Below are 14,064 nucleotides of genomic sequence, written 5' to 3' on the forward strand. Positions count from 1 at the left end.
GTAATTTTATATATTGTTTTAAATATGTAGATAGGAATCTACTGTTTATGCATCTTCCTAAGCCCTCAGCCATGTCAAGGACTGTAGGCAAGGCAGCATGCTGAGCAGAGAGTAAACTATATTCTGGGCACTGCCTAGGTACACCAGCTGGTTGGTATTATACTGGTGGCTAGTGTGAGATAACACACTTTTACCTTGATTAGCGGTATGCAGTCTGCCAAATGGGTGTGGGTCTGCAGGGTGAAGGGGGTATATAGAGCTAGGCTCCTACTGCAAGCTTTTAGGCACAGACATGGAAATGCTTAGAGTGGTCCAAATGTGGCCAACATCAGTAACTGTTGGCCCCTTCCTGGAAGTGGCAGTGCAAATGACTATCTATCATCTTTGTCAAGGAACACCTGTAATGGTAACTTGGTTCCAGGCTCCAGCGTGGAGCTGGACAGGGGATGCTTATGTAATGTACCAGCCAGTCCCATTAACCCCAACTGCCCCACAGACCCGATATCTGTTGGCAGCATTGGTATAGGGTTATGCACAGATTGTGAACCCCCAGAGGACAGATGGCTACAGAGTGCAGTGGTGATGTAGGTGGACAGTCAGCCCTTTATTGTGACCCACAGTGCTGTTTGTTAATTGCTTTGTGTTCTCATGTCCAGGTTACTTTAGCTACATAATGGCATTGGTCAATTCAGCTGGCCACCCTCCCCGCAAATCCCTAGAGAGACACTGGCAGTGCTCTGGCTGTAGGGTATCTGTGAGAGGGGCTTTTCCTGAGCTGAGATATTAAGCCAGATATTCCCCTGCCAGGTCCTGGGGGACACCTCGGCCCCTCAGGTGGTGAGAAGATGCCCAAGGAATCTGGCTGAGAGAGATGTGCAGACAATGTTGCCAGTGCCTGCACATCTCTCTCAGATTCCTTGGGTATCTCCTCACCACCTGAGAGGCCAGGGTGCTCCCAGGACCTGGCAGGGGGATATCCGGCCAAATGTCTTGGCTCAGGAAAGGCTTCACTCACAGATGCCCTCCAATCATGAGCTGGGAGAAGGGAATGGAAAGGAAAGGGAGACTCAGTCATATGTGCTTCCCTCATTGTGGAACCTGGTAGCAACTTCTATATACCTTAAATCTGTGTCAGGTGCTGGAGTGGCCAACCTAAGTTGAATTGCTATTACTGGCTATGACAGGCTGTAACACATTCCCTGTCACCTCTTTATGTTCTGGAGGCATGGCATAATGGTTTGGGGTGTGGCCTGGAATCCTGGCGGTGGCAGGTTCAAGTCCCAGTGGGAGCCCTCTGGTTGCGCTCTTGACATTAAGGCCAAGATGCACTAAAGTCGTCGTTAGAGCCGTTCCGTACCGAATTCCATAGCGAATCGGTAGGGAATGGCTGTGCATCAAGGAAAGGGAATGCAAATGAGCTACTCGTTGTAGCTCACTTGCATTCTGTATTCCTTCTTAAAACAGTCGGAGAATCGGTCGGTCAAGCATGCGCAGAGCAGCAAAGCGTTATGCTGTCTGCTCTGCGCATGCCAAATACGCCTCTGTGCCGCCCGAAGACGACGACACTCACCTGATCAGCTGATATCAGAGAGTGCAGTTGAAAGCGTCCATCACAAAAATAGCCTTCCAGTTTGGCCGGGGTTTTCAATAAGCTGATATCTGAGAGTGCAGTTGAAAGCATCCATCACAAAAATAGCCTTCCATTTTGGCCATTATTCACAGCCAAATAATAAAAACATCCTTTTTGGCCGTGCTTCACTCAGCTGAGAGACCTGGAAGTCTCTGAGCCAATCACAGCGCATTTTTTTTGTGATGGACGCTTTCAACTGCACTCTCCGCTATCAGCTGATTTGAAAACGGCCAAAATGGAAGGCTTTTTTGAAGCGGAGCAATTTTTTTTGTTGTTACTTTTATAGCAGTTTTTCAATCCAGCACAGCCCCAACGAGAGGTAAGACCTCTCGTTAGATTTTCCGGCGTTTTCCACCGTTAAGGCAATCGGAAAGGTTAGTGCATCTCATTACAATAGGGTTTCTGCACAATTTGCTCATCTGCATTCCATTTTCGTTAGCTGCTACCGTCGTCGGAAAAAAGTCTTTAGTGCATGCCAGGGTTTACTACTTGCTCGTTAAGGGCTCGTTAAGTTTAGTGCATCTGGCCCTAAGAAGGAGCTGCTCTGAGAGCCAGATGCACTAAACTTTAATGACCCTTTAACAACCCTTTAACGAAGAATTTTTGAACCGTGGCATGCATTAAAGGCCATTTTCCGACCACGGTAGCAGAAAACGAAAATGGAATGCAGATGAGCAAATTGTGTAGAAACCCCATTGAAACGAGATGCATTAAAGTTTTCCGACTACCCTAACGCAGGAAAACTGCCAGAAAGCTAACAACAGGTCTGTACCTGTCGTTAGGGCTATCCGACTAAAAACTTTAATGTAAAAAACAAAAAAATTAAAAGCGAGGGGGGCGAAAACGCGCGTCAGGGGCGTCTTTTATTGACGCCCAAGGTTGCTGCTGCTCCCCGCTCCCCCTGCATCACTATAAAAGTGAAAAATAAAAAGAAAAAAAAGGTTCGGGAGGGGACAGAGGCGCTCGTCAGGAGCGTCCTTTATGGACGGCCTAGCCCCCCCCCCCCCGCCCACCCATGGTTGCCGATGCTGCTCCCCGCTTCCTCCCCCAGCATTAAATAAAAACACAAAACAAAACTCAAAGCTTTAGGAGCCCTGGCCCCCTCCCTTCCAGTCTCTAAACTCTTTCTCCACACAGCTCCGCCTCGTGCTGGGGGAAGGAAGCAGGGAGCAGGAGCGGCGACCACGGGCGGGGTGGGGGGCAAGGCCGTCCATACAGGACGCTCCTGACGAGAGCCTTTGCCCCCTCCCGATCCACGTGTTTGTGTTTTGTTTTTTGACGTTTGTGGCATGCGCAGAGCAGCCAGCATAACGCTTGGCTGCTCTGCGCATGCTTTAGGGGCTGATTACCGACGGGGATTCCACCAGATTGATGCATTGTACTTTCAAATACCGCACCGAACATGTGCGACTTGTTTTTTTGCTGCATTGCTCGTTTTTTAAATTCGGTAACAGCTTTTACGTTTTTGCTTTATTTACGTTTGGCTGATGCATCTGGGCCTGAGTGTACATACTGAAGGCCCTTTCGACACTTGTCTCCCTCGTCTCTCTCCCCCTCCCCCTCTTATTCTAGGGCTTGCCTAGTAGTGTTTAAACCACAGCAGTGGTCAGCCTTGATATCAGGGAATCGGCACATATTTTAGAGAGTGGAGGCAGAGACCTTTGTATGCTTGGAGCTTCAAGGTAATGCTGTCATCACTCAGATGATGTAACTGGAAGTCTTTTACAGTTACCTGATAAGGCAAAATCGATTGGCAAAACAACCAGAAACAGTTTGTTTCTGATTTCTAACTGGCAAATCGCATAATCAAATCATATTGCAGTGTGCCAGTCACGGCGGCTTTATAAAAGAGGCTCTGAATGGGCTCTAAGCCCCTAATGCATTCCATTGGTTTTCTTATATTTTGTTCTTCTGCTGACTTATACTGTGCCAAAACTGAAAACTCTTATCTCTTCTATCTGGTCGATAATAAAAGGAGCTCATTGTGAACACTGTCCACCCTAAAAAGTTGTTTTGTAGCTGTACATGAGGAATTGTGATATTGAATAAATAAGTATATTGTTTTCATTGGAACTGTGTTTTGGCCTGTGCCAGGTGTTTTAGGCCTGTGACTTGGTCTGGTGGCATTGAATCTGGTGTCTGTTTTCATGGTGACTGGATAGGGATGGGCTGGAGTGTAAATTTTAAGGGGCTTCGATGTTAGCTTCAGAACTTAGTACAAGAACAGTACTGGGCAGACTTCCACGGTCTGTGCCCTGAGAAAGGCAAGGACAAATCAAACTTGGGTATACATACAAAGTATCACATCCATGTAAAATGAGTTTATCTTGTTGGGCAGACTGGTTGGACCGTACAGGTCTTTATCTGCCGTCATTTACTATGTTACTATGGCCCTATTTGGTGAGGTTAGTGATATACAGGAGTAGATCTGGGCAATACAATGTGGAATACAGCAGCCAGACTAATATTTGGCAAATCGCAATTCGTCAGTGCCAAGCCTCTCCGTGAAAAACTGCATTGGCTGCCAATCAAAGAACATATTACTTTCAAAATCTGCACCCTGGTCCACAAAATTATCTATGGCCAAGTCCCAGGATACATGACAGAACTTATAGACCTACCACTCAGAAACATAACCAGATCATCTCAAACATACCTAAACCTCCACTATCCAAACTGCAAAAAAATTAAATACAAAGCAGCCTATGCATCCAGCTTCTCCTATACAAGCACACAATTATGGAACGCACTGCCATAAGTTGTGAAGACAACCTACGACCACCTAAACTTCAGGAAATCATTAAAGACCTACCTGTTCAAAAAGGCATACCCCGCCGACCCAACATAAATGCCTGCACTCTGCAACACAACATAACCAAAGCTTGTACTGGACACTAAATAATCGTTCCTCTCCTTGATTCCCATTGTAACTGAAACATATGTTCCTTACTTAACCATAATACCACCTGTATTTGTTTCTTTACCGGACTGGCGAATGCCTCTACGGTACTATGTATGCCACATTGAGCCTGCAAATAGGTGGGAAAATGTGGGATACAAATGTAACAAATAAATAAATAGTCTGCCCTAATCTTATTTTGTGGTGTGAAAAAAAGCCTATATGCTGAATGTTACCAGATATTTCAGCCCTTTTGCAGCTGAGGAATTTTGCAGAGCAGAGGGGTAGGTTTCACCCTGAGTTTAGAGCCCCCAAAAGGCAAAATGTATCCATTGTCCATCGGGGACAATGGGGATTAAAACAATTCAGTGATGTCAGGTAGATGAGGTCCACTGTACTCAACACGTGCTATAGCAAAGGAAGAATTAGTTCATTTTAATGTTTTGCAAGTCTAATCCGTCTATCTGGTTTTGGCAGGATTTATAGCTTTTTTTTTTCTGGAAGCAAAGGTAATATAGAATAGCTACATTGAATCACGCCCTGTATAATCTGCATCACGGTTCAGCCACCTGCTGCGATATTGTAACATTAGTGCTGCACCCAGCACATTTCAAAGGTCATTCCTGTTTCACAACAGCCTTATGGACACTTAGCTGATAACCTTCTGTTTTCACACTGAAGAGGTGTTTCTCATGAAACACGAGATGCTTTAGGCAGCATAGAACAGGCATTCTTTCATTCACTCACAGCTACCCTTGAACTGGGATGCCAGTGTTTCAAACAAAAAAAAATGTATATGCTCATTGTTTCAAAATCTGGAGAAATGCATGAATAAATAACAAAGCTGGAATTCTCACGAGGTTTCTTTAGACTGTGCTGCTCGCTAGCAAGAAAAAGACTGTTTCAAACTTTATATTGGCTGTATATGTTAACTTTCGAGAAATCCTGACTTTTGAGATTCTTTTTGTGTTAAAACAGTAATGGCTTTTCCTGGCAATTACTGTGTAGACTTTACTCAACCAAGGTGCCCAGCTTTCCTTCTAATAAGTTCTGGGAGAAGAGGATATTTCTCTGGTAAGTGAACAAATTTTGCTTGTGCTTTCGGAACTTGAAGATTGGGGTTTAAAGGAGGAACTGTAAGTTAGTGATAGGCTGATATCCTTAATACTTTAGCAAGTTTTAAATTACGGAAAAACTCAAAAAACACTAAGATGGAGTCAGCAGTCCAGCAGCGAGAGGGGTGCTATCCAGTCTTTTGCATTGAGTGTCACATGTATGATTATCTCCCAATTGGTGAGGTGTCATATGTGTGTGCCCGATGCAAAGAGCTCCTAGCTCTCAGAGAACGTGTCCGTTCTCTTGAGGCTAGAGTAGCAGACTTGATGGAGCTGAGGGAGACAGAGAGGTACATAGAGGAGACCTACAGGGATGTTGTAGAGAAGTCCCACCTCCAGTCAGGTAGCCCCTGTGCTACCTTGGAGGAGGGAGGTCTCCTAGAAGGAGAGCATCACCCTGGTGAAGTAGGAAGTACTCCTGTAGCCAGGACCTGCCCACCAGGGGATGTACTATCCTTTCGCACCGAGGATATATCTCCAAATATTGCCCGGGAGGGAAAGGTTAGGACAGCTGTTGTACTTGGTGATTCGATCATTAGGCATATAGATAGCTGGGTGGCTGGTGGACGTGAGGATCGCCTGGTGACTTGCCTGCCTGGTGCGAAGGTGGCGGACCTCACGCGTCACCTAGATAGGATTTTATATAGTGCTGGGGAGGAGACGGCTGTCTTGGTACATGTGGGTACTAATGACATAGGAAAATGTGGGAGAGAGGTTCTGGTAGCAAAATTTAGGCTCTTAGGCAGAAAGCTGAAATCCAGATCCTCCAGGTAGCATTTTCTGAAATGCTACCTGTGCCACGCGCAGGGCCCAAGAGACAGGCAGAGCTCCAGAGTCTCAATGCGTGGATGAGACGATGGTGCAGGGAGGAGGGCTTTAGATTTGTTAGGAACTGGGCAACATTCTGGGGAAGGGGGAGCCTATTCCGAAAGGATGGGCTCCATCTTAACCAGAGTGGGACCAGGCTGCTGGCATCGGCGTTTAAGAAGGAGATAGAGCAGCTTTTAAACTAGAAATGGGGGGAAGGCCGACAGTCGCTCAAAAGAGCATGGTTCGGGATAAGGTATCTTTCAAAGATATCACCATAACAGGGAAGATAGAGTATCCTGATAGTGAGGTTGCAAAAGAGATTGTAGTAGATCGGGTATCCTTAAATAACAATAAAAATCAGACAAAAGATTGCCAATTAATACTGTCAAGTACTAAGCATGATGTACTTAGGAACAACAAACATAGTTTGAAATGTCTATATGCGAATGCCAGGAGCCTAAGAAATAAGATGGGGGAGTTAGAATATATTGCACTAAATGAAAAATTAGATATAATAGGCATCTCTGAGACCTGGTGGAAGGAGGATAACCAGTGGGACACTGTCATACCGGGGTACAAATTATATCGTAGTGATAGGGTGAATCGGATTGGTGGAGGGGTAGCATTGTATATTAACGAGAGCCTTGAATCAAATAGATTGAAAATTCTGCAGGAAACAAAACACTCCTTGGAATCACTGTGGATTGAAATTCCATGTGCAAAGGGGAAAAGGATAGTGATAGGAGTGTACTACCGTCCGCCTGGCCAGGACGAACAGACGGATGCGGAAATGTTAAAGGAAATCAGGGACGCAAACAAACTGGGCAACACAATAATAATGGGGGATTTCAATTACCCGCATATAGACTGGGTTAATGTAACATTTGTACACGCAAGGGACATAAGATTTCTTGATGAAATCAAGGACAGCTTCATGGAACAGCTAGTTCAGGAGCCGACAAGAGAAGGAAAAATACTAGACTTAGTCCTTAGTGGTGCTCATGATCTAGTGCAGGGGGTAACGGTACGAGGGCCGCTTGATAACAGTGATCATAATATGATCGGTTTTGATATTGGCATTGAAGGAAGTGAAACTAGGAAATCAAGTACGCTAGCGTTTAACTATAGAAAAGGTGATTACGACAAAATGAGAAAAATGGTGAAAAAAAAGACTGAAAGGAGCAGCTCGCAGAGTAAAAAACTTGCATCAGGCGTGGATGCTGTTTAAAAACACCATCCTGCGCTGTTACAGAGTCCAAGATGGCCGCCGAATAAGACGGACGCGTTTTTCGTCTCTCTCTTACCTGAACAATATCGTTGATATGCCGAAGAGGAGGGGAAGGGCTGCAGCGACTGCCTCCCAGCAGCCGAGGAACTTACCTTCTCTAGGCTCGATTGAGCCCTTCTTACAGAGAGCAACAGGCATGGTTTCGCCGTCGACGGGCGGCCCGTTCGCTCACCCACTAGCTGGAGAAAGTGGAGTGAACGCTGGGCTGGAAGTTTCGCTGAGCCCGGACGGCAGAGACCCGCCTCCTCAACCAATTGGAAGCAGTTCTCCGACGAGTGCATACTCGACCGCGAAGACCAGAGAGTCAGGTAGCGGAGGGGAACAGGAGGCAATTCTATCCTCGTCGGAAGGTCTGGGAAGTTTGTTAACTCCCAGCCTAACTGCTCCCACAGAAAGAAGACCTGCTGAGGAGACGGTAGGAACAAAGGGGAATGTAAGTCTGATACACATCGAGACAGAAGAGATATTTCCTTTTAAAAAACCTACCGAAGTAACTTTAGACAATCTTTGGCATCTAATTGTGGAACTTGGTAAGGCTTTATGCCCTCAGACTAAAAAGATGTCAGAAGAAATTGCCTTGTTGGATGGGAAATTGAAAGAAGTAGAAATTAAACTTAACTCTGTGGCTTCACAAACTGAAAATTTTGAAAAAGAAATACAACAGACACAAACTGTGCAAACAACAACTGTTAAAGACCTAGTAAACCTAAGGAGAAAATCGGAGTTTCTTGAAAACAGTCTTAAAAATAATAATTTGCGTTTTATAAATTTTCCCTTGCAGCCTCTGGTTTCTCCGAGGGAAATGTTAAGAAACTACTTTAAAGAAATCCTTGAAATTGGTGAAGATCGGAGTCCAAGATGGCCGCCGAATAAGACGGACGCGTTTTTCGTCTCTCTCTTACCTGAACAATATCGTTGATATGCCGAAGAGGAGGGGAAGGGCTGCAGCGACTGCCTCCCAGCAGCCGAGGAACTTACCTTCTCTAGGCTCGATTGAGCCCTTCTTACAGAGAGCAACAGGCATGGTTTCGCCGTCGACGGGCGGCCCGTTCGCTCACCCACTAGCTGGAGAAAGTGGAGTGAACGCTGGGCTGGAAGTTTCGCTGAGCCCGGACGGCAGAGACCCGCCTCCTCAACCAATTGGAAGCAGTTCTCCGACGAGTGCATACTCGACCGCGAAGACCAGAGAGTCAGGTAGCGGAGGGGAACAGGAGGCAATTCTATCCTCGTCGGAAGGTCTGGGAAGTTTGTTAACTCCCAGCCTAACTGCTCCCACAGAAAGAAGACCTGCTGAGGAGACGGTAGGAACAAAGGGGAATGTAAGTCTGATACACATCGAGACAGAAGAGATATTTCCTTTTAAAAAACCTACCGAAGTAACTTTAGACAATCTTTGGCATCTAATTGTGGAACTTGGTAAGGCTTATGCCCTCAGACTAAAAAGATGTCAGAAGAAATTGCCTTGTTGGATGGGAAATTGAAAGAAGTAGAAATTAAACTTAACTCTGTGGCTTCACAAACTGAAAATTTTGAAAAAGAAATACAACAGATACAAACTGTGCAAACAACAACTGTTAAAGACCTAGTAAACCTAAGGAGAAAATCGGAGTTTCTTGAAAACAGTCTTAAAAATAATAATTTGCGTTTTATAAATTTTCCCTTGCAGCCTCTGGTTTCTCCGAGGGAAATGTTAAGAAACTACTTTAAAGAAATCCTTGAAATTGGTGAAGATCAATTTCCCCCTATCTCCCAGGTTTTTTATATCCCGGGCAAAAAAGATGAACAACATTCAAATAATCAGGCAATAGATGTCTCTGCATTGATAGAAAGTTCAGATTGTGAAAAATCTACTGCTTCAACCTTGCTTGCCACGGTTGCGTTGACCTCAGACAAGTCATGGATATTAAAAAAATTTTTCCTAAAGAAAGAGAAAACCTTTAGAGGATTACAAACTCGGATATTTCCTGACTTGTCAAGAGACACGCAGAAGCGCAGGCAAAAGTTCTTGCAGTTAAAACAGGAGACGCTCCAATTAGGAGCAACGTTTTATTTAAAATATCCATGTAAATGTTTGGTTAATTATCAAAATGTCAAATATGTGTATTTTGACCCTTCCCAATTATGTTCCTTCTTAACATCTAAGAGAGCTCTATAGGTGAAGTTATACCTAGCCTGTAACGCTGAAATCTTGTTTTTGGCTATAGTGTATTTGAAATGTTTAATTTCTTTTCCTTATATCTCCAGTTATTGATAACTTGGACTCACCATTTGTGGACTTTAAAGCACCTAAAAAGGGAGATGTTTTTCTTTATTTTTATTTCTGAGGAAATTTCTTTGTAAATTGGTATTCTTTAGCTGCTTTTTTTCTGTCAAGTAAATTTACTTGTGATTTATTGAAATAATAATAAATAAATAAATAAAAAAAAGAAATTGGTGAAGATCAATTTCCCCCTATCTCCCAGGTTTTTTATATCCCGGGCAAAAAAGATGAACAACATTCAAATAATCAGGCAATAGATGTCTCTGCATTGATAGAAAGTTCAGATTGTGAAAAATCTACTGCTTCAACCTTGCTTGCCACGGTTGCGTTGACCTCAGACAAGTCATGGATATTAAAAAAATTTTTCCTAAAGAAAGAGAAAACCTTTAGAGGATTACAAACTCGGATATTTCCTGACTTGTCAAGAGACACGCAGAAGCGCAGGCAAAAGTTCTTGCAGTTAAAACAGGAGACGCTCCAATTAGGAGCAACGTTTTATTTAAAATATCCATGTAAATGTTTGGTTAATTATCAAAATGTCAAATATGTGTATTTTGACCCTTCCCAATTATGTTCCTTCTTAACATCTAAGAGAGCTCTATAGGTGAAGTTATACCTAGCCTGTAACGCTGAAATCTTGTTTTTGGCTATAGTGTATTTGAAATGTTTAATTTCTTTTCCTTATATCTCCAGTTATTGATAACTTGGACTCACCATTTGTGGACTTTAAAGCACCTAAAAAGGGAGATGTTTTTCTTTATTTTTATTTCTGAGGAAATTTCTTTGTAAATTGGTATTCTTTAGCTGCTTTTTTTCTGTCAAGTAAATTTACTTGTGATTTATTGAAATAATAATAAATAAATAAATAAAAAAAAAAAAACACCATCCTGGAGGTTCAGGACAAATATATTCCACGTATTAGAAAAAAGGGAAAAAAGACTAAACGTCAGCCGGCGTGGCTAAACAGTAAGATAAAGGAAGTCATTAGAGCCAAAAAACAATCCTTCAGAAAGTGGAGAAGAGAACCAACTGAAAGTAACAGGATAGATCATAAGGAATGCCAAGCCAAATGCAAAGCGGAGATAAGGAGGGCAAAAAAGGACTTTGAGAAGAAATTAGCGTTGGAAGCAAAAATACATAGTAAAAATTTTTTTAGATACATTAAAAGCAGGAAACCGGCCAAAGAGTCGGTTGGGCCGCTGGACGAAAATGGTGTTAAAGGGGCGATCAGGGAGGACAAAGCCGTAGCGGAGAAATTAAATGAATTCTTTGCTTCGGTCTTCACCGAGGAGGATTTGGGGGGGACACCGGTGCCGGAAAGAATATTTGAAGCGGGGGAGTCGGAGAAACTAAACGAATTCTCTGTAACCTTGGAGGATGTAATGGGTCAGTTCAGCAAGCTGAAGAGTAGTAAATCACCGGGACCTGATGGTATTCATCCCAGAGTATTAATAGAACTAAAAAATGAACTTGCGGAGCTACTGTTAGAAATATGCAATCTGTCCCTAAAATCGAGTGTAGTACCGGAAGACTGGAGGGTAGCCAATGATACTCCGATTTTTAAGAAGGGTTCCAGAGGAGATCCGGGAAATTATAGACCGGTGAGTCTGACGTCGGTGCCGGGCAAGATGGTGGAGGCTATTATTAAGAATAAAATTGCAGAGCATATACAAAAACATGGACTGATGAGACAAAGTCAGCACGGATTTAGTGAAGGGAAGTCTTGCCTCACCAATTTAATGCATTTTTTTGAGGGGGTAAGCAAACATGTGGACAATGGGGAGCCGGTTGATATTGTATATCTGGATTTTCAGAAGGCGTTTGACAAAGTGCCGCACGAAAGACTCCTGAAGAAATTGCAGAGTCATGGAATCGGAGGTAGGGTATTATTATGGATTAAGAACTGGTTGAAAGATAGGAAGCAGAGAGTAGGATTGCGTGGCCAGTATTCTCAGTGGAGGAGGGTAGTTAGTGGGGTCCCGCAGGGGTCTGTGCTGGGTCCGTTGCTTTTTAATGTATTTATAAATGACCTAGAGATGGGAATAACTAGTGAGGTAATTAAATTCGCCGATGACACAAAATTATTCAGGGTCGTCAAGTCGCAGGAGGAATGTGAACGATTACAGGAGGACCTTGCGAGACTGGGAGATTGGGCGTGCAAGTGGCAGATGAAGTTCAATGTTGACAAGTGCAAAGTGATGCATGTGGGTAAGAGGAACCCGAATTATAGCTACGTCTTGCAAGGTTCCGCGTTAGGAGTTACGGATCAAGAAAGGGATCTGGGTGTCGTCGTCGATGATACGCTGAAACCTTCTGCTCAGTGTGCTGCTGCGGCTAGGAAAGTGAATAGAATGTTGGGTGTTATTAGGAAGGGTATGGAGTCCAGGTGTGCGGATGTTATAATGCAGTTGTATCGCTCCATGGTGCGACCGCACCTGGAGTATTGTGTTCAGTACTGGTCTCCGTATCTCAAAAAAGATATAGTAGAATTGGAAAAGGTACAGCGAAGGGCGACGAAAATGATAGTGGGGATGGGACGACTTTCCTATGAAGAGAGGCTGAGAAGGCTAGGGCTTTTTAGCTTGGAGAAGAGACGGCTGAGGGGAGATATGATAGAAGTGTATAAAATAATGAGTGGAATGGATCGGGTGGATGTGAAGCGACTGTTCACGCTATCCAAAAATACTAGGACTAGAGGGCATGAGTTGAAGCTACAGTGTGGTAAATTTAAAACGAATCGGAGAAAATTTTTCTTCACCCAACGTGTAATTAGACTCTGGAATTCGTTGCCGGAGAACGTGGTACGGGCGGTTAGCTTGACGGAGTTTAAAAAGGGGTTAGATAGATTCCTAAAGGACAAGTCCATAGACTGCTATTAAATGGACTTGGAAAAATTCCGCATTTTTAGGTATAACTTGTCTGGAATGTTTTTACGTTTGGGGAGCGTGCCAGGTGCCCTTGACCTGGATTGGCCACTGTCGGTGACAGGATGCTGGGCTAGATGGACCTTTGGTCTTTCCCAGTATGGCACTACTTATGTACTTATGTACTTAATGTTTCTGAATATTGGATACTGTTAAGATTGCTTGTGTGGGAGTAAGAGAGAAGGCTGTCATTCTTTCTTTAGTTGTGTCACAGAATCAATTTATGGAAGAGCCCCAATTTTAGCACAGTTAATGATCTCACAAACTGAACCAAGAGCAGGACACCGGGATGGTGAACTCCCTCAACTCAACCAACAGGTCTGTGAAACTAAACAAGGAAGAAAAGAGGATATTACTATGAACTAAAAACTTGCTTTTCTTACATTTGTTGTTCAAATGATTTCCTATCACCTTGAAATGTAAAATAAAACTTGTTTTGGGTATGTTGGTTAATGCTGCCATCTTTCTAGGGTGGCTAGTACAGGTACTGCAGATGCTTGACCCTTGCAGCTACTATATTCTGTTCTGTTTTTCAAAGTAGAGGAAATACTAGACCGAACAAAGGAAATAAGAACAAAAGTAATGTACGTTCCATAAAAAAAAAGTTAGAATGCTTGTTTAAAACCTAGGAGGGTTAAGGAGGAATAATTTCAAGGTGGGTCATTATGTTGGGTGAATTGGTGAAGGATTTGCAAGGTTTTACATGGCAACTGTACATTTTGTCTGGGGGAGAAGTCTTTGCAGAATCTGTAAGGTAAACATAGTCTGGCTCATATTCAGCCGATGGTGGTCAGCATTTTTTAAATGCTTACTGTCGCTGGCTAGATTAGCCCCAGATACTCAGTGCTAGACCATGTCCGGAGACCAGCACTGAAAATTGTGGGCTAAATCTGGTGGGGCTGGCCGCCGTATCTTAGGCTGGCCCGGCCCGATATTCATAAGATTGTTATGTGGGCCATAACTGAATATCACCCAGGACCCGCATTAAAAAAGGTAGCTTTTCCCTCTGATCCCCCATCTCCCCACTTCTCTTGGCAGCCATTTTCAGGAAGCTGCTGCTAGTGGGGTCAGGTAGGCCTGGAGGGGAACTATCCTGACTGGGGGATGGGAGGGAGTTGTTGACATGTTAGGAGGGATT

The 14,064-nt window shown here is 43.8% G+C and overlaps 1 protein-coding gene across 4 annotated transcripts in view; it reads left to right on the plus strand.

Moving 5' to 3' along the window:
- GHR (growth hormone receptor) overlaps positions 1–14,064 on the plus strand; it is a 518,379-nt gene that overhangs the window by 296,488 nt on the left and 207,827 nt on the right. The window lies entirely within an intron of this gene.

Source organism: Microcaecilia unicolor, chromosome 2 (assembly GCF_901765095.1).
Source record: "Microcaecilia unicolor chromosome 2, aMicUni1.1, whole genome shotgun sequence".
Lineage (NCBI taxonomy): Eukaryota > Metazoa > Chordata > Amphibia > Gymnophiona > Siphonopidae > Microcaecilia > Microcaecilia unicolor.